Source organism: Epinephelus lanceolatus, chromosome 17 (assembly GCF_041903045.1).
Source record: "Epinephelus lanceolatus isolate andai-2023 chromosome 17, ASM4190304v1, whole genome shotgun sequence".
NCBI lineage: Eukaryota > Metazoa > Chordata > Actinopteri > Perciformes > Serranidae > Epinephelus > Epinephelus lanceolatus.
Window position 1 is genome coordinate 2,811,145 of NC_135750.1, and position 27,624 is coordinate 2,838,768.

At 43.4% G+C, this 27,624-nt stretch overlaps 1 pseudogene across 1 annotated transcript; it reads left to right on the forward strand.

Moving 5' to 3' along the window:
- Positions 1–553: 553 nt before the first annotated feature.
- On the forward strand, positions 554–27,426 carry LOC144467508 (NACHT, LRR and PYD domains-containing protein 12-like; annotated as a pseudogene). The gene is made up of 11 exons (XR_013493692.1): positions 554–679; positions 5,025–5,080; positions 5,255–5,284; positions 15,428–15,559; positions 17,265–17,378; positions 17,557–17,635; positions 17,779–18,001; positions 18,163–20,240; positions 23,858–24,031; positions 25,214–25,260; positions 25,383–27,426. The product of XR_013493692.1 is annotated as an NACHT, LRR and PYD domains-containing protein 12-like (transcript).
- Positions 27,427–27,624: the final 198 nt, after the last annotated feature.

A 27,624-nucleotide genomic window follows, 5' to 3' on the forward strand; every position in this document is an offset into this window, starting at 1 on the left:
TTACAGTCTCAAACAAACTCACAGAATGTTTGGTGTCAGAAGATGAAAACCTCCACGTCCATATGCTTAAATATTTAAAACTGTCTAAAAAATTCCTCATCCCATTCTCATGATTTTTAAAAAAACATATATAATTCTGTGTTCACAGGGACAGAAGAAAAAACAAAGCAGTTAATCAATCTACGAATTAAAAATGAGTCTCTTCACTAAAAAGAGGAATGCTGCAAAGCAGGATGGGGGAAGATTGCCCAGAGTAATGAATGAAGTTCATCTGTAAATGTGTGAACTGTGTCTAGAAAATATGAACAAGTTAATTACTTTGATTACACTGCACTGTATCTCTTATCTGACTTATTGAAGTTTATTTTTAATTTAACTCATTTTAATTCATATTTAAATGTTTTTTTTAATAGCCTGTTGCTCTATTTTGCTTTCACAAAGCGTCTGTCGGTATCCATGGTTACATCTCCTTCCTTCTTCTGGTAGAGTGGAGAGGGCGTCCCATGGTTTGGCTTCTCTTTCATACACTTCCCCTTAATCAGGAGTGGCCTCCGCAGCTGCGAGTGTAACTTGATTTGGAGTGACACTCGGTAGAGAAGTGGTAGTGGGTAGGGAGTGGTTTGGGATTGGGCCTTTGTGTGCTGGTCGTCGTGTCGCAGCTTCTTGTCTCCATCTAAAGGTTTGTAAGCTTTGACACTTTTCACTGTGTGACTCTTGAATGACTCTTTGTTAGTTCACTTCCTGTAGAAACTTGTTAAAGTGGAGTTCAGTTTCCACCATGAGAGGAGGATCAGTGAGGACCGGACAGACACGTCCCTCCAAACCCTCTGAAGAAGAACACAAACTCTTCAGTCCGGACTTTAACACTCTTCACTTCTTACTCTCACAGTTTGTTACCAACTATTTAGACTCTAAAAGAAAAGTTAGAGGTCCACGCATGCGCAAGTTAAGGCTCTATGTAGTTAGCTGTAAAACATCAGGTGCTCTTGGAGGACGGGGCAAATAGTCACATACAGATAAAAAACAAGGACTGTCCAGCTCACTCAGTGTAAAAGTCCATGGTACAGGCAGGCAGTCCAAAAATGCATATTTTTCATTTCCTGTCACTTAATGTGCAGGTTTGTCACAATATAGAACAATTCTTACTTCATCTCACTGTTGTTTCTTTTTATTTGGCATTGAACCTGTTGTCTTGTTACTAGATATGTAAATTACTCACAGTATACACTACATTTACTTCATTTTCATTTGCACTTTCTTTCTGTGTGGTTTTTGTCTAGTAGGGCTCCACCAGCATAGCATGTGACCTGTGTCACATGAGCTATACATGAGTTGTTACACTGCACACCTGTTTCCAATGCATTTTACATCCAGATGAAGACTCTCTAGTGGAAATGTGTTGGTTTATCCTGTATTAATAAAGGATTTTTAACTCCAGTCAGAGAGGCTGGGATGCATCTTTGGACTGCCTTTCAACTTGACAAGATAATGATCAGCTGGGTAATATCTGTGTGTCATTTTAAAGGACACTTCCCTTTCTCTGAGATTATCAACAAAAATAACAACAATGCACAGACTTTATTTACTGTTGTTGACAGACTGACAAACCCATCAGCGTCAGTCCCTCCTGAACTGCTATCCACCAAGGCATGCAATGACTTTGCTTCTTTTTTCACAGACAAGATTTTAAAGATAAGACAGACAGTCTGTAACTCCAACACAGTGGCTATTTCACGTGTGCCTCATAAGACTACTCCAGTTAATTTGGCACTTTTTCACCCATTAAATTATGCTACTTTGAGAGACATAGTTAGAAACCTTAGGTCCACTACCTGCTGCCTTGACACTCTGCCTACAAGCTTTTTTAAAGATGTTTTTAACTGCATAGCATCAGATATACTACAGATAGTCAACTGTTCTCTTCAGTCAGGCCTTTTTCCAACGGCCCTGAAGACTGCAGTCATTAAACCTCTCTTAAAAAAGCCTAATCTGGATGCCTCAGTAATAAATAACTACAGGCCCATATCAAACCTACCATTTTTAGGAAAGATCATTGAAAAGGTTGTTTTTCAGCAACTTAACACCTTCTTGGAGCAAAACAATTCCTTTGATGCCTTTCAGTCTGGATTTCGAGCACATCACAGCACTGAGACTGCACTTGTAAAAGTTTTAAATGACATTCATCTGAGCAGTGATGCATCAAAGATTTCGGTTCTGGTATTACTGGACCTCAGTGCTGCATTCGACACAGTTGACCATAACATACTGCTCGACAGACTAGAAAAGTTTGTGGGACTTTCTTGCACTGTGCTAAATTGGTTTAAATCTTATTTGCAAGACAGGGATTTCTTTGTGTCACTTGGCAATTATGAATCTGTGCGAACGAAAATTACATGTGGAGTTCCTCAAGGGTCCATTCTTGGGCCTCTTCTGTTCAACATCTATATGCTCCCTCTTGCTCAGATTATGGAATATCATAACTTCTCCTACCACACTTATGCAGATGAGAGGACTACAGTCCCCTACATCTGCTAAATAAGTGCATTGACGAAATCAATACGTGGATGTGCCAGAATTTTCTACAACTAAGCACAGACAAAACTGAGATAGTTGTTTTTGGCCCCAAAGAACAAAGATCAATAGTCAGTGCTCACCTTGACGCCATGACACTAAAACCTACAAATCAAGACAGAAATCTTGGTGTAGTTCTGGACTCAGACCTAAATTTCAATAGTCACATTAAGACAATTACTAAATCAGCCTACTACCACCTTAAAAACATAGCAAGAATAAAAGAATTTCTGTCTAAACAAGATACAGAAAAACTTGTTCATGCTTTCATTTTCAGCAGGCTGGACTATTGTAACGGTGTCTTCACAGGCCTGAGTAAAAAAATCAATCAGACAACTGCAGCTCGTCCAGAACGCTGCTGCCAGAGTCCTCACCAACACCAAGAGAGTGGAGCACATCACACCAGTGCTTAAGTCACTGCACTGGCTTCCTGTGTGTCAAAGGATAGACTTTAAAATCTTGTTACTTGTCTATAAAGCACTTAATGGTCTCGGGCCTAAATACATCTCTGATTTACTTGTACGTTATGAAGCACCCAGACCCCTCAGATCATCTGGAACAGGTTTACTCAGTGTTCCCAGGATCAAAACCAAACAAGGTGAAGCAGCCTTTAGTTTCTATGCTCCCCGCCTGTGGAACAAACTTCCAGAATATCTGAGGTCGGCTGAAACTGTCAACTCATTTAAATCAGGGCTTAAAACATTACTATTTACTGCAGCTTACCAGTGAACTAGATATGTAACTTATTGTTAGGATAATCTGTAGCTATTGTTTTTATATTTGTCTGCTGTTGCTTTTGCTTTATGTTTGCTTTTTACTGCATTTTCTGCACTGTTTTTCTTGCTTTTAGCTTTTGTTTTTAATGATCTATTGTTCCTTTAATGTTTTATTTTAATGTATTTCTCTTGTAAAGCACATTGAATTGCCTTGTGTATGAATGGTGCAATATAAATAAAATTGCCTTGCCTTGCCTTACAGCTTTAAAGCTGTCATCTGTCTGCGGCTCAGTCGATGTGACGTATCGTCCGCTGTGCAGAGGATTGTGGGTCAGAATAAACAGAAAAGCGTGCTGGATTGTAAACTAAACCACGACAGGATGTAATAGAACATCCTGGTATTCTTGGCATACTGCATTTGACATACCGTGTATTGGGACACACTAAATCTTTTCTGGCGTACTAAACAGTATGGTAGGATGAGGACTGGAATGCACAGTTTGTTGTCTGCAGAGTTTCACATGTGAACACAAACATCCTGCACTGATCACATGACCACTCTTTTTAACTTCCACTCACTTTTCTGGAGCCGTTGAACATCCGACAGTCTCCATGTTTCCTGTGTGTGATAGCGCTCCATTCAATCAGTCACCACAATCATCCTCTCAGTAACATCTGCAGTGAAATCCAGCGCAGAGCCACGAATCCACCCACAGTAGAATTTAATATGTGATCTAGTTTTTATCATGTTGGTGTTTCTGACTTTATTTTAAAGTTGAGTTCAGTTTTAAAAGAATTAATTTCCCTCTTTAATCTTCATGTTGAGACAGAAACGTGATCCTGGTGATGATCCATCAGGACATGAAAGTTTTTACTGGTCGATGACATTTAGAGAGAAACTGGTTTTATGTTTGTAAGTGAGCGTCTGCATAAAGAAGGTGTTCAAAGCACATCAGCCATATTCAATCAGCACAGAAATAATGATGGCTGTTATTATTTTGGGTGAACTGAGTGTGTCAGCTCAAAGTGACATGCTGCAGTTTCCCTTTGTGCCACCAGAGGGCCACAGATCCACCAACAGCCTGACTGAGAGGAGACATTAGTGGTGGACGTCACGTGACTCAGAGTCCATCAGTGATAATCAGGAGGTTGAGTCCAGGAGAAATGATGTAAAGGATGAATGAGTGATGACGTGCTGATCAATGATTGGACTGATGCTCTCAGTGTTTCCTCTACAGATGAAGGTAGAAAGTCTCTGGGAGCTGATGGGATTGATTTTGGATGATGTGACGAGCACATTGGAACATTTGAAATGTTGAAGAGCTTTTCAGAGTCGCTCAAACACAAGTGAAAAGTGAGGTCATCCCCAAAGACAGTCAAAGACAAAGCAACATGAAGTGTGTCCCTGTGGTGTAGAAGAGGACACATTATGAACTCTAACAGAGGCTGAGAAAACCTTCTTCTTCCTTCACATCATTTCACTCACTGTTGTTCTCTCTCTCATGGAGTCTCTGTCCATAAATGTGCTGCCATGTGTGAATGAAGCTGTAAGAAACATCAGCGTAAACGTCTCCTCTGTCTCAATGAGCAAATATCACTTTAACAAATCCATGACGGCAGCAGTGTCACATATTTCCTGTCTGAAGAGGGCTTAAAAGAGCCAGTCTGCCTCCAGTCTGAGTCCTGATGGAGCACATGGTCCCACTCAGATCAACAGAAAACTCTTTGTGTCCACAGACCTGGTCCAGACAGCAGAGATGTGCAGAGTGATGAAGTCCATGAGAAGAAACTGAGTAAGTGGACCTTTGATTGATTCCAGTCTCTAATGTGTCTCTGTTGGTTCATGTGTTCACCTCCTGTCTTTGATCCAGACTCCACAGCACAAAGTTTATCTGACAACAAACACTTTAAAGTCTAATGATGAACCTGTCTGTCTGTCTGTCTGTCTGTCTGTCTGTCTTCATCAGGAGGCTGCAGGTTATCACCAACATGAAAAGGTATCACACTCAACACTTGACATCACATTTGATCCTGTTTCACCTTCAACATGTTCATCAACTCTCTGTTTCCTGTTTCTCTGCTCTCTCACCTCAACACTGACTCATAATAAACCTGTAAATGTACTCAAAGAGCCACAATGTGTCAATATAACCAGTTAATGGTCGGGACCTCGGAACCTCCGACCTTATGAACGCCGCTTAATCTAAAGCAGATGAACAAAACACATGCAGGTTAGTCTGTCACACCTCGTGTTAAGGGCTGTAGCCTTCAGACAAACTATAGAAAAGCAACATACTTAAAGTGACATGAACTTTTATAGAATTTACATCCTTAAAATGACAAACTTTTATGATAGCAACAATAGTTATCTACTGCTGTGTGTGTATTAACTCTGGGGTTTTTGACCAGGGGTTACACAGAGACAAAAGTTTTCAAAGTGAATCCAACAGAAACAAATGAGAGCATCTGTGAGTGTGAGGACGATCAGCCCACGGCTTCATGTCAGAATAATATGAGCCGTGTTCACACTTTGTTCTTTGTATGTGTGTAATGTTCAGTGATTGTCAGAGCGTGCTGCTGCCAGAAGTGCCGCTGAATGAGTTCCCTCTGAGCAGTAAGTCACTAAATGAGTCTGAGAAGTCCAGTGTATTCCACACTACTGAAGCTGCTCCTCTTTTTGGAACCACCAAGAACCAGTGTGCAGAGACAAACGCTTTCGAATAAACAGCCAAAAGCTAGCCTGTGGACTGGAAAGCCCACCGCACGAACACATCAAGCTAGCTTAGCCTGATGGCTAAGCTAGCCGGAACAGCTAACGTTATGCCCTTTGAAGAAGATCTGTTGCTGAGGAAAGCAAACAAAAAGATCACTGAGCTTACAGAGGACATCAGTCGTCCTGGGCCGAGGTGGCGGTCCGGGGTCATAAGACAGCGGTGGAAGGGACGGCTTCGCCTAGGGTGATCATATTTTCATTTCCAAAAAAGAGGACACTCGGCCCGGCCACAATATAGCCTACTTAAATGATACTCGCAGTTTACTCAAAGATGCCTTATAATTTTAATATATTTAAAATTTATATGTATGGATAGAAAATTCAGTTATATTACAAAATAATATCTCTCAAAGACAGAAATTCAGATAGGCCCCAGTAGGGGACACATACACACACTAGAGTGTGGCGATCCGAGCCCGATGATACCAGACGGGTCGGGCGGGTTTGGTCAAAAATGTAGCTATAAACTGTATTCGGGCTCGGGTCGGATTCGGTCAGCTTTCAGTGAAAATGTAGTGTAACAATAAATAAAATCCTATTGTCTGTCCTGTTTATTGCTTGGGCACTGTTATTTACGTGACAACACCTGAACATAACACACACAGACACACATTGGCTGTTTGTTTCTACCTCTCTCCTCGCTGGAAGCCTCGGACCTCCCGCCGCTAGCCTCCGCCTTGATTAAACGCTGAAAATAAAATAAAAGACGGAGACAGGTTTTTCCTATTTTATCTTATTTTGTTTTATGTCTCCCTCTCCTCTCGCTGGAAGCGTTGGATCTCCCGCCTCCCGCTCCCATCTCAAACATGGAGGTCTCCCTCTCCGCTGAGCACCCACGGCGCACGCCCGGGTGGGACAGAAATATGCGGCCCATGCCGCACTCTAACACACACACACACACAAACACACGGAAAACCGGACATTTATAAAAAAAACCCGGACGCCTGGACGGGACGTGAAAAGTGGACATGTCCGGGCAAAAGAGGACGTTTGGTCAGCCTAGCTTCGCCTCCTCGCCTGAGCCTCTCCAACCGCTCTGCGGTTCTGTCTGGGGATGATCCGGCTCCGTCTCGTCGCGACCTGGACCCCTCTCCAAGCACGGCTTCCTCTCCTCCGGCAGCAGGCGGTGGTCGGCCGGTAGCTCTCCGCTCCGCTGAGGGGCCACATCGGCAGCTGTCTTCCCGGGCAACGACCTCCGCATCTCGGCGTAAGATGATCCTCCTCACGGGACTGGTGCTGCTGCCTCGCCGCAACACTCGTCTGCTCGGACTCCTCTCCCGGTGACCCCAGCACACGGTCCGGACGCTGACCGCCCGCTGCCTTCCCCCGGTGAGCCGCAGCCGTCCTCTCCTCCTCTCCTCGTCCCCTCTTCCCCCCAACCACTCTGATAGTGAGAAACATCCCTTTCTTTAACGCTGCCACTCGCTGTTTCCCTGGAGCCACAGTCCCGGTCCTCCTGGATAAGCTCCCGGGGCTGCTGCGCTCACTACCGTCCTCCATAAACCGAGTGGTAATACATGATGGGACGAACGATTTAGCTTGCCAACAGTCTGAGCTTATACCAAAAAGGATTTCAGTGCCCTTTTTAACTTTTTAAGCAGCTGTGGAAAGTCTGTTTTTATCTCCTGCCCGATCCCCACACTTGGGCTTGGAGTGTGCCGCTTCTCGAGGACCCTCTCTCTCCACACCTGGCTTCTGTCCGCCTGCAATGTCCGTGGCCTTGGTTTTATTGACAATTTTAATCTGTTTTGGAACCGGTCTTCCTTCTTCAGGACCGACGGACTTCACCCCAACAGGCTGGGTAGCCACATGCTATCCTCAAACATTCAGCACGCTGTTCAGTAGTGGCACCGAGTACTGTTCCCCCTGCCAGCTCCCCCTACCGGTCTCATTTGTCACCAACACTCTCACCAGAAACATTCCCGATAGAGACCATCATAAGGTACAGAGCACCCCGTCCACACAGCAAACCTCGTGACAATAACATCCTGCACCCCACTTCTATACATCGCACAGGTGATGATGAGCGCATGTTCGGCACGAACATTAACTTGGCCGTGCTGAACGTGCGCTCTCTTTTAAATAAAACTTTTATTATAAATGACCTGATTTTAGAGAATAATATTGACAGTATTCTTTTAACAGAAACATGGCTTGGCACTGACGCACCACTTGTTCTCACTGAGGCCTGCCCAGCACATTTTAACTTTTTATTCTCTACTAAGGGGGGTAAAAAAGGAGGTGGAACTGCATCTAGAACCAAAAATATGCTGCACTCAAATGAAGTTTCTTTTAACAGCTACACATCATTTGAGCATCATGCCTTTGTTTTTAGCAGCCCTCCTATTCTCTGCATCACAGTTTACAGACCACCCCACCATTCTACCTCTTTTATCAGTGAATTCTCAGAATTATTATCAATCATACACACCACCTTTAACAGAATTTTAATAACTGGTGATTTTAATTTACATGTTGATAATACCTCTGATCCAATGTCAAGAGAATTTTTAAACCTTTTAACCTGCAAGGATTTTAAGCACGTCACACAGCCAACTCACAACAGAGGGCACACCCTGGACCTGGTCATAACCTATGGCCTGACCACTGGTGTGTCCTGTGTTGTTGACCTGGCTGTGTCTGACCACTACTGTGTGTATTTTAACATCACCAGTTTTAGCCATCAGGAGGCCCCGGTGAGAACAGTGAGGAAACGCTACCTAACTTCTGAAGTGGCTGCAAATTTATGGAGCTTTATCCCTATCTTTATTCAAGAGAGTGGTCTATCAGTTTGAGAGCATTATTTATTGATTTCACGTTCAAAAACCCTGCCCTCACACTCAAATAGCCTCTGCTTGTGCTTGGATCTACTCTGTTTCTGCTCAAACTGTGTGCTCGCACTCAGACACCATGTTGCTCGCACTCAGACACCATGTTGCTCGCACAGATTTCCTGCTCGAGCTTCGGCTTTTCTCCTCGCGCTCAAACTGTTTCTGTGCGCTCGCGGAATTTCTGCTCTCAGATTTTTGCCCTGCGCTTGGAATTTTTTGTGTTACAACCCTGTTAAAATCCCCCAACCAATAGAATGCCAGATTTACTTGTTGACCAATGAAATGATCCCTGCCTCCTTGTGGACGCGCTCGCTTTAGTTTTAGAGCGTCCCATCCGGGCAGGTACTCTTTAACCGGGTTCATCCACTCCCACCCTCTTCCCCTGTCAGGAGTTATTTTTCAACAGTCACCGGCTCACTATACATTATCCCTTACATATACTGTATATATGTATATATTTAAGCAATATCTCACGAGAGGGAGTGATGTACTGTATATCGTCACGGCCGTGATTCGGTCATGGGCACTATGAAGACAATTACAGCCGTGATGATATAGGCCTACATTACACCGTCACGACCTCGAGTGTGATTATGCATTTGTGCAACAGTTCAACAACAGCTTAAACAGCAATGCTGAGTAAGGAAATGTTAACAAAAGGTGATGAAATAAATTATTTAAGTATGTTATGTAGCTCCGCGAAAAACCCCAGTTCCCCCAGTCTGTTGCTAGGCAACGCAGCACACACGCCAGAGCGATAGATAGATAGATGTTCTCTTTATTGCTCTGACACACGCCAGGAACTCACAAACTACTTTGTATTTACATTGATCTGCAACTGCATAACTTCGTCCAGTTCGGCTGATGAAACGTTGGCAAACCTGGATGTTGGCACGGCCGGATTCAAACACACCTGGAGGTCTGCACTGAAGAGTCCTGGCTTTCCTTTTCCTCGTCCTCTCCTGACGACCACTCATAATTCAATTCAAATGTAATTTTGGGGAAAATATCCATCTTCTTGGTGTAACGCTATAGTGTCAGTTTGCATCAATGTAGCGAGTGTGACAGCTGGTTAATTAACGGTTGTATTTATAACACCTGTGAGCGGAGTGATTTTACTGTTACATGTCCCAGTGATGTTATACTCTATATCAGCACTAACCCCAGATAGCACATCTGGCCAATGTTGGCCCGATTTATCAAGTTTGGATGGTTAAGACGTAGCAGGGAAAGCGTTTGCTCATTGCCAAGACGTCGCTGAGATGTCAGCCTTTTTTTTTCAGCATTTCAGCTGTCTTTTAGCCAGATTGAAGGCTTTGGGTCCGTCACTCTGCTTAATTTAGTGTTGAAACTGTTAAATAATGGGATCCGGCATTAACTCCGTTAACTGTTAACAGCAGCTCAACAATCAGTCCTTCATCTCGGAAAAGCAGTGGTTTCAAAGCTGCGCTATTACCTGTAGCCCCCGGGTCAGTTTGCTTTGCAGAGGAGGAGACCTCGACTGATAAATTGCCCATAAAATCACATTAACAACATATCGAAGACGAAGGCATCCTTAAACTTCACTATTTGACCTCTGCGGTCCTCTCCGCTCCTCTTCCCCACACTTGAGCATCCGTCCAGGCCGCGGAGGTCAGGCCGGGGGGGCGCTGAGGTCAGGCCCAGGCGGGACCATAGGTGAGTGGATCCCAAGTCTCGAGCCCTGCCCGGGACCGCGGGTGGCAGCTCCGGGCACTTCCACTTTTAAACCAAAACGAGTGCTCATGATAACCAGATACGCAGATAACATCAACTAGGGAAAATAAAATGAAAACACCACCGTTTTAGCCTGTTAGCTAACGTGAGCTAAACTAACTATCAGCTAATGAAAGATAACGTTAGCTGGTGGGGACATGTGCTAACTTATATGTGCTAACTTACACCCAGTCGTGCCTCTTTAAACGGTCACAGAATAAACAGCATAGCTATTTTCTGCCAAAGGGCAGGGTTTTTGAACGTGAAATCAATAAATAATGCTCTCAAACTGATAGACCACTCTCTTGAATAAAGATAGGGATAAAGCTACATACAAATTTTATCCAGATTTTACAGAGCACTGCTGAAATTTTACCTGCACGCTGTGATTTTATTGTGGACAATTTTAACAGTAAATTAAAGTCAACACTTGACTCAGTGGCTCCACTTTTAACAAAAACCATAAAATCAAAACCTACACCCCCGTGGAGAAATGATGCTATCAAAAAGTTGAAAAGAAAATGCAGGAGTGCAGAGAGGAGGTGGAGAAAAACTAAACTGCATTCATTACGAAATATTACGTGCACAACTCAAAACCTACAATAATACATTCAAACAGGCAAGAATATCCCACCTTTCAAAACTCATCACAGATAATAAAAACAACCCCAAATTCCTTTTATCCACCTTCGATCTTTTAACTAGCACCAATTTTAACAAACCATCCAAGATTTCAACAGATGCCCTCTGCAAGGACTTTGCAGACCACTATATCATATCATCATATGATATCAGATCCAGTCGTTTATACCAACAGAATATAATTTTTAACACACCTGGATCATTGCTTTTACCTGAGGAAACACTGAAGAGTTTTGCCCTGGTTGAGTTTTCTCCCAGGTAACCCCAACAACCTGCCTTTTAGATCTGATTCCCACATGACTTTTAAAAACATTTTATGGATTCTTTGAGGAACAGATTTTAAACATAGTAAATTACTCTCTTCAGACGGGTGTCTTCCCCGCTGCCTTCAAAACGGCGGTGGGGAAGCCCCTTCTGAAGAAGAGTAATTTAGATCCCAACATTTTTAATAATTACCGACCTGTATCCAACTTACCGTTTTTAAGTAAGATTTTAGAAAAACTGGTTTTTAACCAAGTAAATGATTTTTTAAAAAGAAATAATATTTTAGAGAAATATCAATCTTGGTACTACTGGATCTAAGCGCTGCCTTTGATACAGTAGATCACCACATTTTACTAAACAGACTCAGAAACCTGGTGGGCCTCTCTGGCACTGTTTTTAACTGGTTCAGCTCTTATCTCACAGATTGTTGTTTCTTTGTAAGTATAGATACATGTTCCTCCAGAAGGCATGAAATTAGGTGTGGGGTGCCCCAAGGGTCAATTTTAGGTCCAGTTCTTTTTAATCTATACATGCTTCCCCTTGGGGATGTCATCAGGAGGCACGGCATCAGCTTCCACAGTTACGCAGATGACACACAGTTGTACATCGCCGTGTCTCCTGATGACACAGGGCCAATTGATGCCCTTTTTAACTGCATTTTAGATATCAAGTCATGGATGGCAGTGAACTTCCTGCAGCTCAACCAGGACAAAACTGAGGTTTTAATTATTGGTCCTGAAGGCCAGAGAGAGAAACTTTTACCAAAACTACAAGATTTTAAACCTTCACAATGTATGAAGAACCTGGGCGTCATTTTTGACTCTGAGCTTAGTTTTATTCCACACATCAAAAATGTAACAAAGACAGGTTTTTATCATCTTAAGAATATAGCCAGAGTCCGCCCGTTTCTCTCTCAGGCTAACACGGAGGTGCTGATGCATGCTTTTATCTCTTGTTGTTTAGACTATTGTAATGCCCTGCTCTCTGGTCTTCCCAAAAAGACCATCTCTAATCTGCAGCTACTCCAAAACTCAGCCACACGAGTGCTGACGAGGTACCAGAGGGCGGGCGCACATTACACCAATCAATCAATACAATCAATCTTTATTTCAGACTCAAAAATAGGTCCATATAAAATATAAAAACAATAGACGACATAGACACAACATACAAGACAGCATAAAAAAAACACACCTAAAAAACATACAAACACGCTCGCCAGTGTCTCCAGAAACTAGAATAATATCTGGTACTGCTCTTTTTAGGCATGGTTAAAGCCATAATAATTTCATTTTTAGAGTCATTTAGCCTTGCCATAAAATTAAACATAAAATTCCTGAGGACAGCATCTAAGGTGGGAACACCACTACACACAAACAGCTGACTGGCACTCATCCACCGAGGGACCTTCAGTAAAATTCGAAGTGCATCATTGTATGCTACCCGTAGCTTATGATATTTAGCCCTACTGTAGCTGCACCACAGGTGGGCAGTGTACAGTGGAGTACAATAGGCTTTAAACAAAGCAATTTTAACATCATCCGTACACATAAAAAATTTACGTGCCAACATATTAGCTTGTGCATACAGTTTACAATATTGCCTTTGAATATCATCATCATCACAAAGGTCGTCCCTGATGATGTGACCAAGATATTTGACCTTATCAACAACATTCAACTCTCTGTCTGCCAAGAAAAAAGTAGGTAATGTTCTTTTCTGGTCCTCTTTAGTCTTTACAATCATGATCACAGTCTTTTTAGAGTTAAATTTAACATCAAACTGCTTTCCATAATCTGAACAGACTCTAAGCAGTTGCTGCAAACCAGCAGAATAGGGAGACATGATGACCAAATCATCAGCATACAGTAAATGATTTACAAGCTTTTCTCCTACCATACAGCCAGTCCTACACCCTTTAAGCCTTTTAGAGAGCTCATCCATGTATAGATTAAAAAGAATAGGTGAAAGAATCCCACCCTGCCTAACCCCTTTAGTCACCAGGAAGGGCTCAGATATGACATTACCCCATCTTACTTGCATGGTTTGATGTGAGTACCAATAATGTAGAATCCGTATTAAATAAGAAGGGACCCCTCGCTCTTGTAACTTTTTAAACAATTTCCCATGATTAATGCAGTCAAAGGCTTTAGAAGCGTCCAAGAAGCACATAAACATGGTAGAGTTATGTTTACTATAGCTACTGACAGCCTCTTTCAGAGCATATATACAGATGTCAGTGCCATGTTTACTTTTAAATCCAAACTGATCATCTGTGGTGACAATATATTCATCCAACCTATCCAGCAAGATTCTTTCTATCACTTTTGATAATACACTAGCCAGAGCAATGGGCCTATAGTTGTCAGTACTGGACATCTACCCCGTTTTATCTTTAACTACTGGCACCAGCAGGACACCAGTTTTAAAATCGCTGCATTGGCTCCCCGTGTGTTTCAGGATCGATTTTAAGATTCTTTTATTAGTTTTTAAATGTCTTAACGGTCTTGGGCCATCTTATTTATCTGACCTGCTTTTATCATATCAACCCTCACGGATCCTGAGGTCCTCCAGCACTGGCCTTTTAACTGTTCCAAAAGTTAGAACAAAAACCCACGGGGAGGCTGCATTCAGTCATCATGGCCCTCACTTGTGGAATAGCCTGCCGAGAACATCAGGACTGTAGAGACTGTTGATGTTTTTAAAAGGAGGCTCAAGACTCACCTTTTTAGTTTGGCTTTTAACTGATTTCTTTTACTCTTTTAATTCTTCTATTATATTTTATTTTAATTTCTAATGCTTTTAAATGATTTATTTTTAAATCCTTATACATTTTATTATTATTAAGTTTCTAAATCTTCATTTATTTATTTATTTATTTATTATTATTTTATCTCATACTTGTTTTATCTTATTATATTGCCTTTTAGTCTTTTAGTGTTTAGCTCCAGTGTTTCCTCATGGGGGGCCTCCACGCTGAGAGGTGTACCCAATCTGCCCGCGGGGACGTCGTCCTGGAGATCCCTCTGGTCCAGAGGACTGGGAGGCTCTGCACCATGTGTGGAGTCCACCCCAGTTTATCTGGGTCGGGGTGGTCTCTGTGGCGGCGCTCCCTATGGCCGTAGGCTGTGACACCTCTCAGTGTGGATGAGCTCCCCCATAGGTGGCTCTTTCCTCACCTGGTTCCTCAGTGCCCAGCCATGTTACTGACTATACTAACCGTGTGTGTGTGTGTGTGTGTGTGTGTGTGTGTGTGTGTACGCAGGTGTGTGTGTGTGTGTGTTTATATGTGGGGGTGGGAGGGGCGGGTTTTCAATATGTATTTGTATGTATTTTTGTTGTATGTTTTTATTCTGTGAAGCACTTTGTGCTGCTTTTTTAATGCATGAAAAGTGCTAAACACATAAAGTTTGATTTGATTTGATTTGTGTTGTATATATAGTGAACGTTACATGATGTGTCTCTGTTAAAGTGTCTGAAGCAGCAGACTGAACACACGTTGCAGAAACTGTTGATACAAAAACTGTTGGAGACAAACTCTGAGATCAATCACAGCTTCAACTGTTTGTCATATGTCATGCTGTATCCATGGCAACGACTGTAGTCCTCATGTTATCCCTGTGGACTCAGCAGTGTCACAGTGTTAACAGTGAGAATTTAAACACATGACAGAGTGAGTGAAGTGTGGGGGGGCTCAGTGTGCAGGTCCACAGGGTGGAGGTTTGGATTGTGAGCTCCCCCTGGTGGTCAGTGAGGTTTACAGCTGCTCTCAGTGTTCCTGTCAGTCTGCTGTCATCCTGTAGGATTCTACTTCTCCTGTTGATAGCTGCTGATACTGAGGCTGAAGACTGAAAACTGAATTTCCCTCCCTGCTGCTCTTCCTCTCTGTGTGCTAGGATCCATCAGAGACCAGACTCCCCTCGACCTGAACCTGAACCTGAACCTGACCCCAGCTGTGTGTCCCCCAAGTCTGACCAGTCACATGAACATGGCATCGATGTTAAAGGACGAAAAGTCTCTGCTGCACGGTAAGCTGACATTAAATGTTAAATGAACCTGACAGCTTCCCAGTATAACTGGTCTTGTCTCCATCATCTCCATCATCTCCATCATCTCCATCATCTCCATGCCCCAAGCCTCGCTTTCCGTCATCTAAAAGTCACTCAGGAAGCGAGTACAGTCTCAACACAGTCTCTTCCACGGTCCATATCCCACTCAGTCAATCTCCACTCAAAACACAAAATCCATCATGTAACTTTAGCCTCCCTCCATTGTCCCAACAACTGTGGCCTAATGCTAAAAGAATTCTCTCATGTCAGTCGTCATGCTCACTGCTCCGTCAACACGAGCTCTCTTCTGGAGGCCATCATTACCCCCAAAGAATACAATAAAGAAAACTCTGAAACGTTAACACACCTGTTCTTTTTCTCAATCTGTAGAGTTTAAGACTGTTGCATCACCACCACCCACTGGATTGCAACACTTTCACAGAGCAAACTATTTACAGTGTCCATTCAAATAGATCCCAATCAAGACATCTTACGTTTTGTAATCCAGACCCAATTATGATCTGCCAGGCAGTCGTAGTTGGAAATCCAACAGGAGTGGACGAAAGTGTTAAGAAGAAAACTGTGCAGGGCGAGCCCGGTCTCACTCCAAAGTCGTCAAAATCCGGCAATTGGGCAGTGACTTGTGGTGTCAAAAACCAACCAAAAAAGGCGTTTACCATTGGCATTATATGGGGCTGGATGCCATTATACTTTCACGGCGCACGACGACCTCAGGGGGAAATGCAACGGGACGAAGACCAAAGTTACGGTGGTGAAAGTCCTACTGGGATGGGCAGGGAGGGGTGGTGGATGGATTCAGCAAACTCCACCTTTCACCAGAGAGAGCGGTGTTCATGTCCCATAAGATTCCAGAGACAAACACTGTTCTTCATTCTAAACTTAACCACATGTTTTTGATGCCTAAACCCAACTATGTGTTTGTTATTGAAGGAAAAAAAACGTCAGTTCACAGTGTTGTACTGTTGTAGTGTGTTTTTTTTAAAAGAGACTATATGTAGACGTTAAGTTTTCTGTGAAAACAGACAATGGACATGATGTCCGAGAACGTGAACAACCAACGCACTCAGGGTGCCTTGTGTGTTGTATGTGGACGAGGAATGTCCGTGACCAAACGTGGATATGTGACGCAGTCGGAGTGAGAAATGTGTTGGCAAGGCTCTAGTATTGTGATAAAGATGTTGGTCAAGATGTTCAGTGACTGTGCTGTCCTGACATCAGTAGAGAGTTCATTCCACCACAGAGGAACCAGAACAGAAAAGAGTCTTGACCCAGATCAAAGACCACACCACCAGGGACAGGGCAGCTAAACGTCCAGAGGTAAAGGAGGAGGGTAGGGTTTGATGGCTTGTTAGTATGAAGGACCAGCTGCAGAGGTCTGAAGACAAGCTGCAGTTCAACAAGACAAAGATTTAGCACTATCTGAAACTGACCCTGCACTCAGATGTGCTGCGTCCAAAACCCAAAACAGGCCACAGTTTCAATTGGAGTGGCAGCTCAACAGTGTGAAGTCTTAGCACATCTGACTGACAACACACTGGTTAAACATTCACATACACTGAATACAAACAAGCACTGAGATAAAATAACTTTTATTATCCAATAAAACCAGTGAAATCAGAGACAGAAATCTTGTATGTTCAGTAAATGTCAGTGTTTCTATCAGTTTCCAGCAGCAGAGAGAAAAGTCCCCTGTACCCAGCTGTGTGTCCATGAAAAGTGATCGGTCTATGGATCGTTTTGATGAATTCAAAGATGGACGTCCTTCTTATGACCCACTGTAAGTTCTTAATTTAGGTTCAACAGATGGATTTGATGTGAGACAGATACAGAATTGGTTGCGCATCATTTGTTTGCATCTCGTCTTCTACAGAAAGCTGCAAGCAGCAATACCAGAGGCCAAACAGTTGGCTCGTTCCAAACAGGCACTGCACTAATTCTTTCTAATTCCTCCACAGAGTGGACCAGGAGAGCTCAGAGGTTCCCAGTGGTCAGTCTGCCCAGCAGCATCAAACACACCTGGACTCCATATTTATGGTCTGTACATGTACAACTACTACTTTGACATCTATTCTGTTCACAATCATCTCCATGCTGCACTTTTTACACCAGTGGATTGTCAGTGTGTCCAACATGGATCTGATGTTTGAGTGTGTCATTCATATAATATTCTGTTCCAGCTGCTGGAGGAGAACATCCTCACTTTTGTGAAGAACGAGCTGAAGAAGATCCAGAAGGTTCTGAGTCCAGATTACCCAGAATGCTTAGAGAGGGAGGATGGGGAGGTGTTGGATGGGGAGGATGAAGAGCAGAGGAGGAGCAGCAGAGAGGCATTTGTGAAGATCACACTGAACTTCCTGAGGAGAATGAAGCAGGAGGAGCTGGCTGACTGTCTGCAGAGCAGTAAGAGGATTTCTATAAAGATTTAACATGATGGATAAATGGGACGTTTACTAATGTCTCAAGAGACGGACCAAAATATATTCATATACTCATTCTTTGAGGAAATGACATGTTGAAATATTTTCTTTGTCTTACTGATCTTCTTTGTTGTGTTCATTCAGGAAGTTATTCTGCAGTCTGTCAGCGTAAACTGAAATCTAACCTGCAGAAGAAGTTCCAGTGTGTGTTTGAGGGGATCGCTAAAGCAGGAAACCCAACCCTTCTGAATCAGATCTACACAGAGCTCTACATCACAGAGGGAGGGACTGCAGAGGTCAATGATGAACATGAGGTCAGACAGATTGAAACAGCATCCAGGAAACCACACAGACCAGAAACAACCATCAGACAAGAAGATATCTTTAAAGCCTCACCTGGAAGAGATGAACCAATCAGAACAGTGATGACAAAGGGAGTGGCTGGCATTGGGAAAACAGTCTTAACACAGAAGTTCACTCTGGACTGGGCTGAAGACAAAGCCAACCAGGACATACAGTTGACATTTCCATTCACTTTCAGAGAGCTGAATGTGCTGAAAGAGAAAAAGTACAACTTGGTGGAACTTGTTCATCACTTCTTTACTGAAACCAAAGAAGCAGGAATCTGCAGGTTTGAAGAGTTCCAGGTTGTGTTCATCTTTGACGGTCTGGATGAGTGTCGACTTCCTCTGGACTTCCACAAGAATGAGATCCTGACTGATGTTACACAGTCCACCTCAGTGGATGTGCTGCTGACAAACCTCATCAGGGGGAAACTGCTTCCCTCTGCTCGCCTCTGGATAACCACACGACCTGCAGCAGCCAATCAGATCCCTCCTGACTGTGTTGACATGGTGACAGAGGTCAGAGGGTTCACTGACCCACAGAAGGAGGAGTACTTCAGGAAGAGATTCAGAGATGAGGAGCAGGCCAGCAGAATCATCTCCCACATCAAGACATCACGAAGCCTCCACATCATGTGCCACATCCCAGTCTTCTGCTGGATCACTGCTACAGTTCTGGAGGATGTGATGAAGACCAGAGAGGAAGGAGAGCTGCCCAAGACCCTGACTGAGATGTACATCCACTTCCTGGTGGTTCAGACCAAAGTGAAGAACATCAAGTATGATGGAGGAGCTGAGACAGATCATCACTGGAGTAAAAAGAGCAGGAAGATGATTAAGTCTCTGGGAAAACTGGCTTTTGATCAGCTGCAGAAAGGCAACCTGATCTTCTATGAATCAGACCTGACAGAGTGTGGCATCGATATCAGAGCAGCCTCAGTGTACTCAGGAGTGTTCACACAGATCTTTAAAGAGGAGAGAGGACTGTACCAGGACAAGGTGTTCTGCTTCGTCCATCTCACTGTTCAGGAGTTTCTGGCTGCTCTTCATGTCCATCTGACCTTCATCAACTCTGGAGTCAATCTGATGGAAGAACAACAAACAACATCCCGGTGGTCTAAAGTCTTCAAAGACAAACAGAATCTGAAGTATCTCCACCAGAGTGCTGTGGACAAGGCCTTACAGAGTCCAAATGGACACCTGGACTTGTTCCTCCGCTTCCTCCTGGGTCTCTCACTGCAGACCAATCAGAGACACCTAGGAGGTCTGCTGAGACAGACAGGAAGTAGCTCACAGACCAATCAGGAAACAGTCGAGTACATCAAGAAGAAGATCAACCAGGATCTGTCTGCTGAGAGAAGCATCAATCTGTTCCACTGTCTGAATGAACTGAATGATCGTTCTCTAGTGGAGGAGATCCGACAGTCCCTGAGTTCAGGACGTCTCTCCACAGATAAACTGTCTCCTGCTCAGTGGTCAGCTCTGGTCTTCATCTTACTGTCATCAGAAGAAGATCTGGACGTGTTTGACCTGAAGAAATACTCTGCTTCAGAGGAGGCTCTTCTGAGGCTGCTGCCAGTGGTCAAAGCCTCCAACAAAGCTCTGTAAGTACAGAGACAGTTGGATTCATATATCATAACTTAAATGCTCTGTTGTCTTTTGAAGTTACTCTCTTCTTATTTCTTTATTATATCGTCTCTTCAGACTGAGTGGTTGTAACCTCTCAGAGAGAAGCTGTGAAGCTCTGTCCTCAGTTCTCAGCTCCCAGTCCTCCAGTCTGAGACACCTGGACCTGAGTAACAACCACCTGAAGGATTCAGGAGTGAAGCTTCTGTCTGATGGACTGAAGAGTTCACACTGTACACTGGAAACTCTCAGGTCAGGATTCATCAACATGTTCAACTGATGGCCACTTAAATCTTGATTTATATTAGTTGATAAACTCATAACCATCACAGGATTGTCTCTGCTGATATGATTTCAAACCAGTTGTCTTTTGTGTTTCAGTCTCTTTCCATCAACATGTTCTATCTTGTTTTTTTCTCTGTTGTTGGAACTTGAAATATCAGAGAGGAATCAGTAATGTTGTCAGATAGTTGGTGGACATTAGTGGGTGTTTGGTTGGGACTAGAAAAAAGTCAGTAATAATGTTGATGTAACCCCACAGTAGGCGACAGTATGGCAGTACTGTGGTACCCACCCTCACATTATGTGACATAATAATAATAATAATAATAATAAATTTTATTTATAAAGCGCTTTCAATCAAAGTGCTGTACAGGTGAATTAAAACAGTACATGTACAAATGGCGTAAAAGTTTCAGAAAATAAACACACAAACAACAATGATAAAAACACAACACACACCTAAAACAGGACATCACAGGAGGAGCAAACCACCCATCCCTCAAACGCAACAGTAACAAGTGGGTCTTTAACTGTGCTTTAAAAACCTCAATCAAGCAGGCCTGTCTGATGTCAAGAGGAAGACTATTCCACAGAGTCGGTGCACGGAAAGAAAAAGCACGTTCACCGACCGTCTTCTTTTTGACTATAGGGACAAGCAGACGGCTGCTCCCCTCGGAGCGCAGAGACCCTGTAGGCACATAAATATCCACAAGTTCTGTTAAATATACAGGTGCCAGACCATTTACAGATTTGTATGTTAGTAACAGCACCTTAAAGTCCGCTCTAACCTGAACAGGGAGCCAGTGAAGAGAGGCCAGCACAGGAGTAATATGATCATACCTAGATGATCCAGCTGAAATACGAGCTGCCGCATTCTGAACCAACTGCAGACCTCGAAAACTCTTCCTAGGCAACCCTGATAAAAGAATGTTACAATAATCCAACCTGGATGTCACAAATGCATGAATAAGAGTCTCAGCATCTTTTACTGAAAGGACTGATCTGATCTTTGCAATTTTTCTGAGGTGAAAGAAGGCCACTCGTGTCACCTCTTTTACATGCAAGTTAAATGAAAGGGTCTGATCAAAAAGTACACCAAGGTTCTTTACCTTGTCCTTGCAATGAATGACACAGTCATCAAGAGATAGGGTGAAATGATCGAACTGGTGACTAAATTTTGACGGTCAAATAGCTATCATCTCAGTCTTAGCTGAGTTAAGTAGCAGAAAGTTTGTTGATAGCCAGGACCTCACCGCAGCCAAACAGGTTGTAAGTTTATCAGAAACAGACCCATGTCCTGCAATGACTGGCATATATAATTGCAAATCATCAGCATAGCAATGAAAAACAATCCCAAAAGAGCGCATGATCTGACCTAGTGGTGGCAGGTACATTGAAAACAACAGTGGACCCAGGACAGAGCCCTGTGGGACCCCGTGCTTAACAGAATAAGAGTCAGATAACATGTTGTTATAAAGAACACATTGAGATCTCTCTGACAGGTAAGATCTCAACCAATTTAGCACCTGACCCGAGATGCCAAAATAATTCTCGAGCCTGTCCAAAAGTATACAGTGGTCCACAGTATCAAATGCGGTGCTAAGGTCCAATAACAGTAGAACAGATGTTGAGTCTGAATCTAACGCCAATAATAAGTCATTCACCACTTTTGTAAGTGCTGTTTCTGTAGAATGGTTAGCACGGAAAGCAGACTGCAGTGGCTCAAATAAATCACTCAATGACAGAAATTTTACAAGTTGGTTGGAGGCCACTTTCTCAAAGATTTTTGATAAAAAAGCTAAATTTGAGACAGGTCTATAATTGGCAAGAGAGTTTACATCCAGGTTTGTTTTTTTCAATAAGGGTTTAACCACAGCAGACTTAAAACAAGCTGTAAAAACTCCAGTGGACAGAGCGAGGTTATGGATAGCTAAAACCTAAGATCTTAATGTTGACCAAAGCTCCTTAATAACCCATGCTGGTAGCGGGTCCAGAGAGCAAGTGGTACTTCTTGCAGCCATAACAACCTCAGTTAGCGCAGCCAGAGAAGTAGACTCAAACTCAAAGAAACCTTGTCCTGCAAAAGAGGGCAAAGTGGCAACACAGTCTGATCCCCCAGCCAGTGACTGGGGTATTCTAGATCTAATATCCTCTACTCTATCATTAAAATACTCCATAAAATCCTGTGCAGAGAGGTCAGTGCTGATGACTGGCTGCTGATCCTGTGTTAGTCTAGAAACAGTGTCAAATAAAAGCCTTGGGTTGTGCTTATTATTCGTAATCAAAATAGAATAATAGGCAGCCTTCGCCGCAGACATCTCAGACTGGTAAGTGGTCAGACTTTTATGCCATGCTTGATAATGAACTTCCAGCTTAGAGTGACGCCACTGGCGTTCATGTTTTCTACAGCTCTTTATGAGAAGTAATAAGTCGTCATTTAGCCAGGGCATAGGATTTTTCTGAGGACCCCTCCGAGTCTTTGCTGGAGCAACTGAATCCAATAGTACCCGGAGAGCATTATTAAAATTTTCAGAAAGACATTCGACTGAAAAAGATTGACTAAAAACTAAGTCGACCACATCCGGCAGTCCCAAGTTAAAATCATTTAATGCTCTGGGGCCAATGTAACGGGATGACCTCAGAATTGAGAATGTTCTCCCAGAGACAAGAAGGTGAGGGATAAAAATATCAAATAATATCAATGAGTGATCCAAGCTTGGCAGAACACAAATTTCATTAATTGACACAGACAAGCCATAACCTAACACCAGATCTAATGTATGTCCACGCTGATCTATCAATCAATCAATCAATCAATTTTATTTATAAAGCCCAATATCACAAATCACAACTTGCCTCACAGGGCTTTACAGCATACAACATCCCTCTGTCCTTATGACCCTCACAGCTGATCAGGAAAAACTCCCCAAAAAACCCCTTTAACGGGGGAAAAAACGGTAGAAAGCTCAGGAAGAGCAACTGAGGAGGGATCCCTCTTCCAGGACGGACAGACGTGCAATAGATGTCGTACAGAACTGATCAGCATAATAAATTAACAGTAATGATGCTGATGTGTTGGTCCAGATACAAACTGTGTGAGATTAAAAGACTCAATGACATTTAAAAAGTCTTTGACCAGTGGCTTGTCATCACAACAAATGTGAATATTAAAGTCACCAACAATCAATATCCTGTCATATTGCAAAATAAATCTGGATAAGAAGTCTGCAAACTTTGAGATGAAGTTATCATTGTACTTTGGTGGACGATAGATCACAGCAATCAAAACAACCGAAGGTTTGTTTATCGTGAAAAGCTGTAATTCAAAGCTGGTGTAGGAATCACAATAAGAAATCAGTTTGCATTTAAAACTGTCATTAAAAAGTGAGGCAACTCCCCCTCCTCTTCCAGTCAGTCTAGCGGAGCTGAAAAAGCTGCTGTCAGGAGGACAAAGTTCCATTAGGGGCGCTACTTCCCCATCACGCATCCAAGTCTCTGTGATAAACATTCAATCCAGAGCATGGGAGTTACAAAAGTCATGAAGGACAAAAGTCTTATTAGACGTGTGTTGTTTTGTGTGTTTGCAGTGTGTCAGGCTGTCTGATCACAGAGGAAGGCTGTGTTTCTCTGGCCTCAGCTCTGAGCTCCAACCCCTCCCATCTGAGAGAGCTGGACCTGAGCTACAATCATCCAGGAGACTCAGGGGTGAAGCTGCTGTCGGCTGGACTGAAGGATCCACACTGGAGACTGGACACTCTCAGGTATGAAGAGGCCTGCTGCAGCCACACACACTCAGTCTGATAGAGGAGGTAGAGCTGGAAACTTTGTCTCTGTCACACTGTCAGCCTGGCTCATATGACCCTGACACACCAAGCTGACCTCAAACAACCACAGCTGATAAACACTGACTCATCAAACTGTTTGTGTCCCACATCAGACCATCAATACAGACACAAGTAGTCAGGGAACAGTAGCCAGGATGGGCCAAAACAGGGAGGGAAGGTGATGAAATGTTTCTGGAGCCTTGTCTTGTTTAAACATTGGATAATAGGACAGTGGTGTATCCTGACACGTTGGAGGTTCATGGTGGGTTGACGTGTGTCATTGTGGTCATGCTGCAGGTTTGTGGGCTCATATGAAACAATAGTGGGGGATGTTTTGGTCTTCATCATCTGACACCACTGGGTGTCATCATAATGGGAATGTTTCCTGATTTAAAAGGAGTTCAGCTTCACCTGGATTTGGTTTGTTTTGCACTGACAGAGAGTTCCCTGGCTGATAAGAGTCGACTTGTAGTGGGACTCACCACAGAAACTAAAGGTGACAGTCAGCCACAGACGCTCAATGAAGAACTAACAGCTGATTGTGGACGTGGTGTGTCAGAGACCAAAGAGCTTTATTTAGAACTGGACCAACATTATGGGGAAACAGGCAGTGCACTGTGGCTGCAGATGGACTTTGACTGTCATATTTTCAGCTCCAGATTACAGATGATAAAAACCAGTGCTGACTGTTGCTAGGAGACAGGATGTGAACAGCAACCCTAACCCATCCAACCATCCACCCCGACCTCCTCCATCAGAGGTTGTGTCTCTTTTACTTGTGACAGACAACAGTCATTATGACACAAACAAAGGAGGTCACTCATCAGGAGTAAAACAGGTGGTTTCAAAGCTCCAATAATCAATACTTGTATATTGACAATGGATCAGCTGACTGTAATGGTCAAGTGTTGTGTGGTGGTGATGAACCCACAGTAAACTGTTGAAACACCACCTGCTCAGGTACACTGAACTAAAACAATATCAGCTGATTAATAATAAGTGATGAACATGTCAGTCCATGTGGAGACAATAACAAAGCTGTGTGTATGAGAGTGATGTAATGTCCATGTTTCCATGGTGAAAGAGGAAGTGCTGCTCTGACCCCCCTCCTCCTTTCAGGGTGGAGCCTGCTGGAGTCCGATGGTTGACACCAGGTCTGAGGAAGTGTAAGTGTGTTTTTCATTTGATCTTCAAACTGTGACATCACTCATTCAAATCTCTGATGTCATCATCAGAGTGATGACAGATGAATAACTGCAGCTGTATTGTGTCTTCTTCTCTCCATCAGATTCCTGTGAACTCACAATCGACACAAACACAGTGAACAGAGAGATCAAACTGTCTGACAACAACAGGAAGGTGACACATGTGGAGGAGGATCAGTCATATCCTGATCATCCAGACAGATTTGACTACTGGCCTCAGCTGCTGTGTAGAACTGGTCTGACTGGTCGCTGTTACTGGGAGGTCGAGTGTAGAGGAAGAGTTTATATATCAGTGAGTTACAGAGGAATCAGGAGGAGAGGACACAGAACTGACTGTGTGTTTGGAAGGAATGATCAGTCCTGGAGTCTGATCTGCTCTGATGGTCGTTACTATGTCAGGAACAATAACAGAGAAACATACACCTCTTCTTCTTCCTCCTCCTCCTCCTCCTCCTCCTCCTCTGGTAGAGTAGCAGTGTATGTGGACTGTCCTGCTGGTACTCTGTCCTTCTTCACAGTCTCCTCTGACACACTGATCCACCTCCACACCTTCAACACCACATTCACTGAACCTCTTTATCCTGGGTTTGGGTTCTTGTCACCTTGTTCCTCAGTGTCTCTGTGTTCTCTGTAGGAGGGAGAGTCTCCTCCTGTTAGAGAAACTTTCTCACTGCTGAACAGATAGTTCAGTCTGTACAGGACTTGTTGAGAACAAAATGACATAACAACAGTCAGTGGGAACCAAAATCATCAACCCACTGAAGGCTGGATTCAAAATCACACCGAAAATCAAAGTAAAACATCATCAACTCATCATGTGACTCAGTAGTGTGTACGGCCCCCGCCTGCCTGTATGACCCAGAGCCCTCTGCACCAGGAGGAACCCAGGGCCCTCTGCACCAGGACGAACCCAGGGCCCTCTGCACCAGGAGGAACCCAGGGCCCGCTGCACCAGGAGGAACCCAGGGCCCTCTGCACCAGGAGGAACCCAGGGCCCTCTGCACCAGCGTAAGGTCTGACAGTCACTCTGAGGATTTCCTCCTGGTACCTAACAGCAGTCAGGGTACCGTTGGCTATGACATGGAGGTCTGTGCAAACCCTACAAATGTCACAGGCAGCATAACGTTCACCACGGCGTCTCCAGACTCTTTCACGCCTGTCACATGTGCTCAGTGTGAACCTGCTCTCATCTGTGAAGAGAACGGGGCGCCAATGGTGGACCTGCCAGTTCTGGTGTTCTCTGGTGAATGATGGAGCTGCACGGTGCTGGGCTGTGAGCACAGGTCCCACTAGAGGACGTGGGGCCCTCATGCCACCCTCATGGAGTCTGTTTCTGACAGTGTGGTCAGAAACATGCACACCAGTAGCCTGCTGGAGGTCATGTTGTAGGGCTCTGGCAGTGCTCCTCCTGTTCCTCCTCACACAAAGGAGCAGATAGCGGTCCTGCTGCTGGGTTGATGCCCTTCTACGGCCCTGTCCAGCTCTCCTGGTGTAACGGCCGGTCTCCTGGTATCTGGTCTCAACCTGATTGGCCTGCAGGTACGGCCTCATGCTACCAGTAGTGCCAAGGACACTAGCAGAAGACCAAACTAGAGAAGAATCAGTAAGAAGGATAAGGAGAGAGCAACTGTCTGTGGACACCACATGTAAAACCATTCCCTTTTTGGGGGGTGTCTTGCTTTTGCCTCTCCATTGCACCTGTTGTCACTTTGATTTGCACCAAAGCAGCTGAAACTGATTCACAATCACTTGCGCTTCCTGAATGGACACATTGATATCCCTGAAGTTTAACTGACTTCCTGTTACACTGTGACCATTGAGTGTTCCCTTCAGTTTTTGAGCAGTGTAAATATCTTCATAACACAAGTTGTAAATAATTTAGGAATGTAATATAATTAGAAAATTGGGTTGTAAAATTATCTTAATTGTTGTATGTAACTATATATACATTTAAGAAATTGTGCAAATAGTTTAAGTTAATAGAAGAAAAGTGAAAGAGGGGTAGGAACATATAAGTTTTACTTCTACCTACTCCTTTTAGAACATTTCTGGGGGGGTTTTGTTTTTCATTTCTTGTTGTCACAACATTGTTTTAAACTTTGGTTCGAAATAAAGTCATTCATTCATTCATTAATTCATTCATTCATTCATTGTCCACAGAAAAAAAAATATTTTTAATGAAATAATTTGAACTAATTAATATTTGTTAACAGGCTTTAAACACCTTTTTAAAATGATTATTAAAACAATGGCTTTAATGACGAATAATTTTAAAGTATATTTTCCACTCAGGCCTCTTGTGCCACTGCCCCACAGAACACTCAT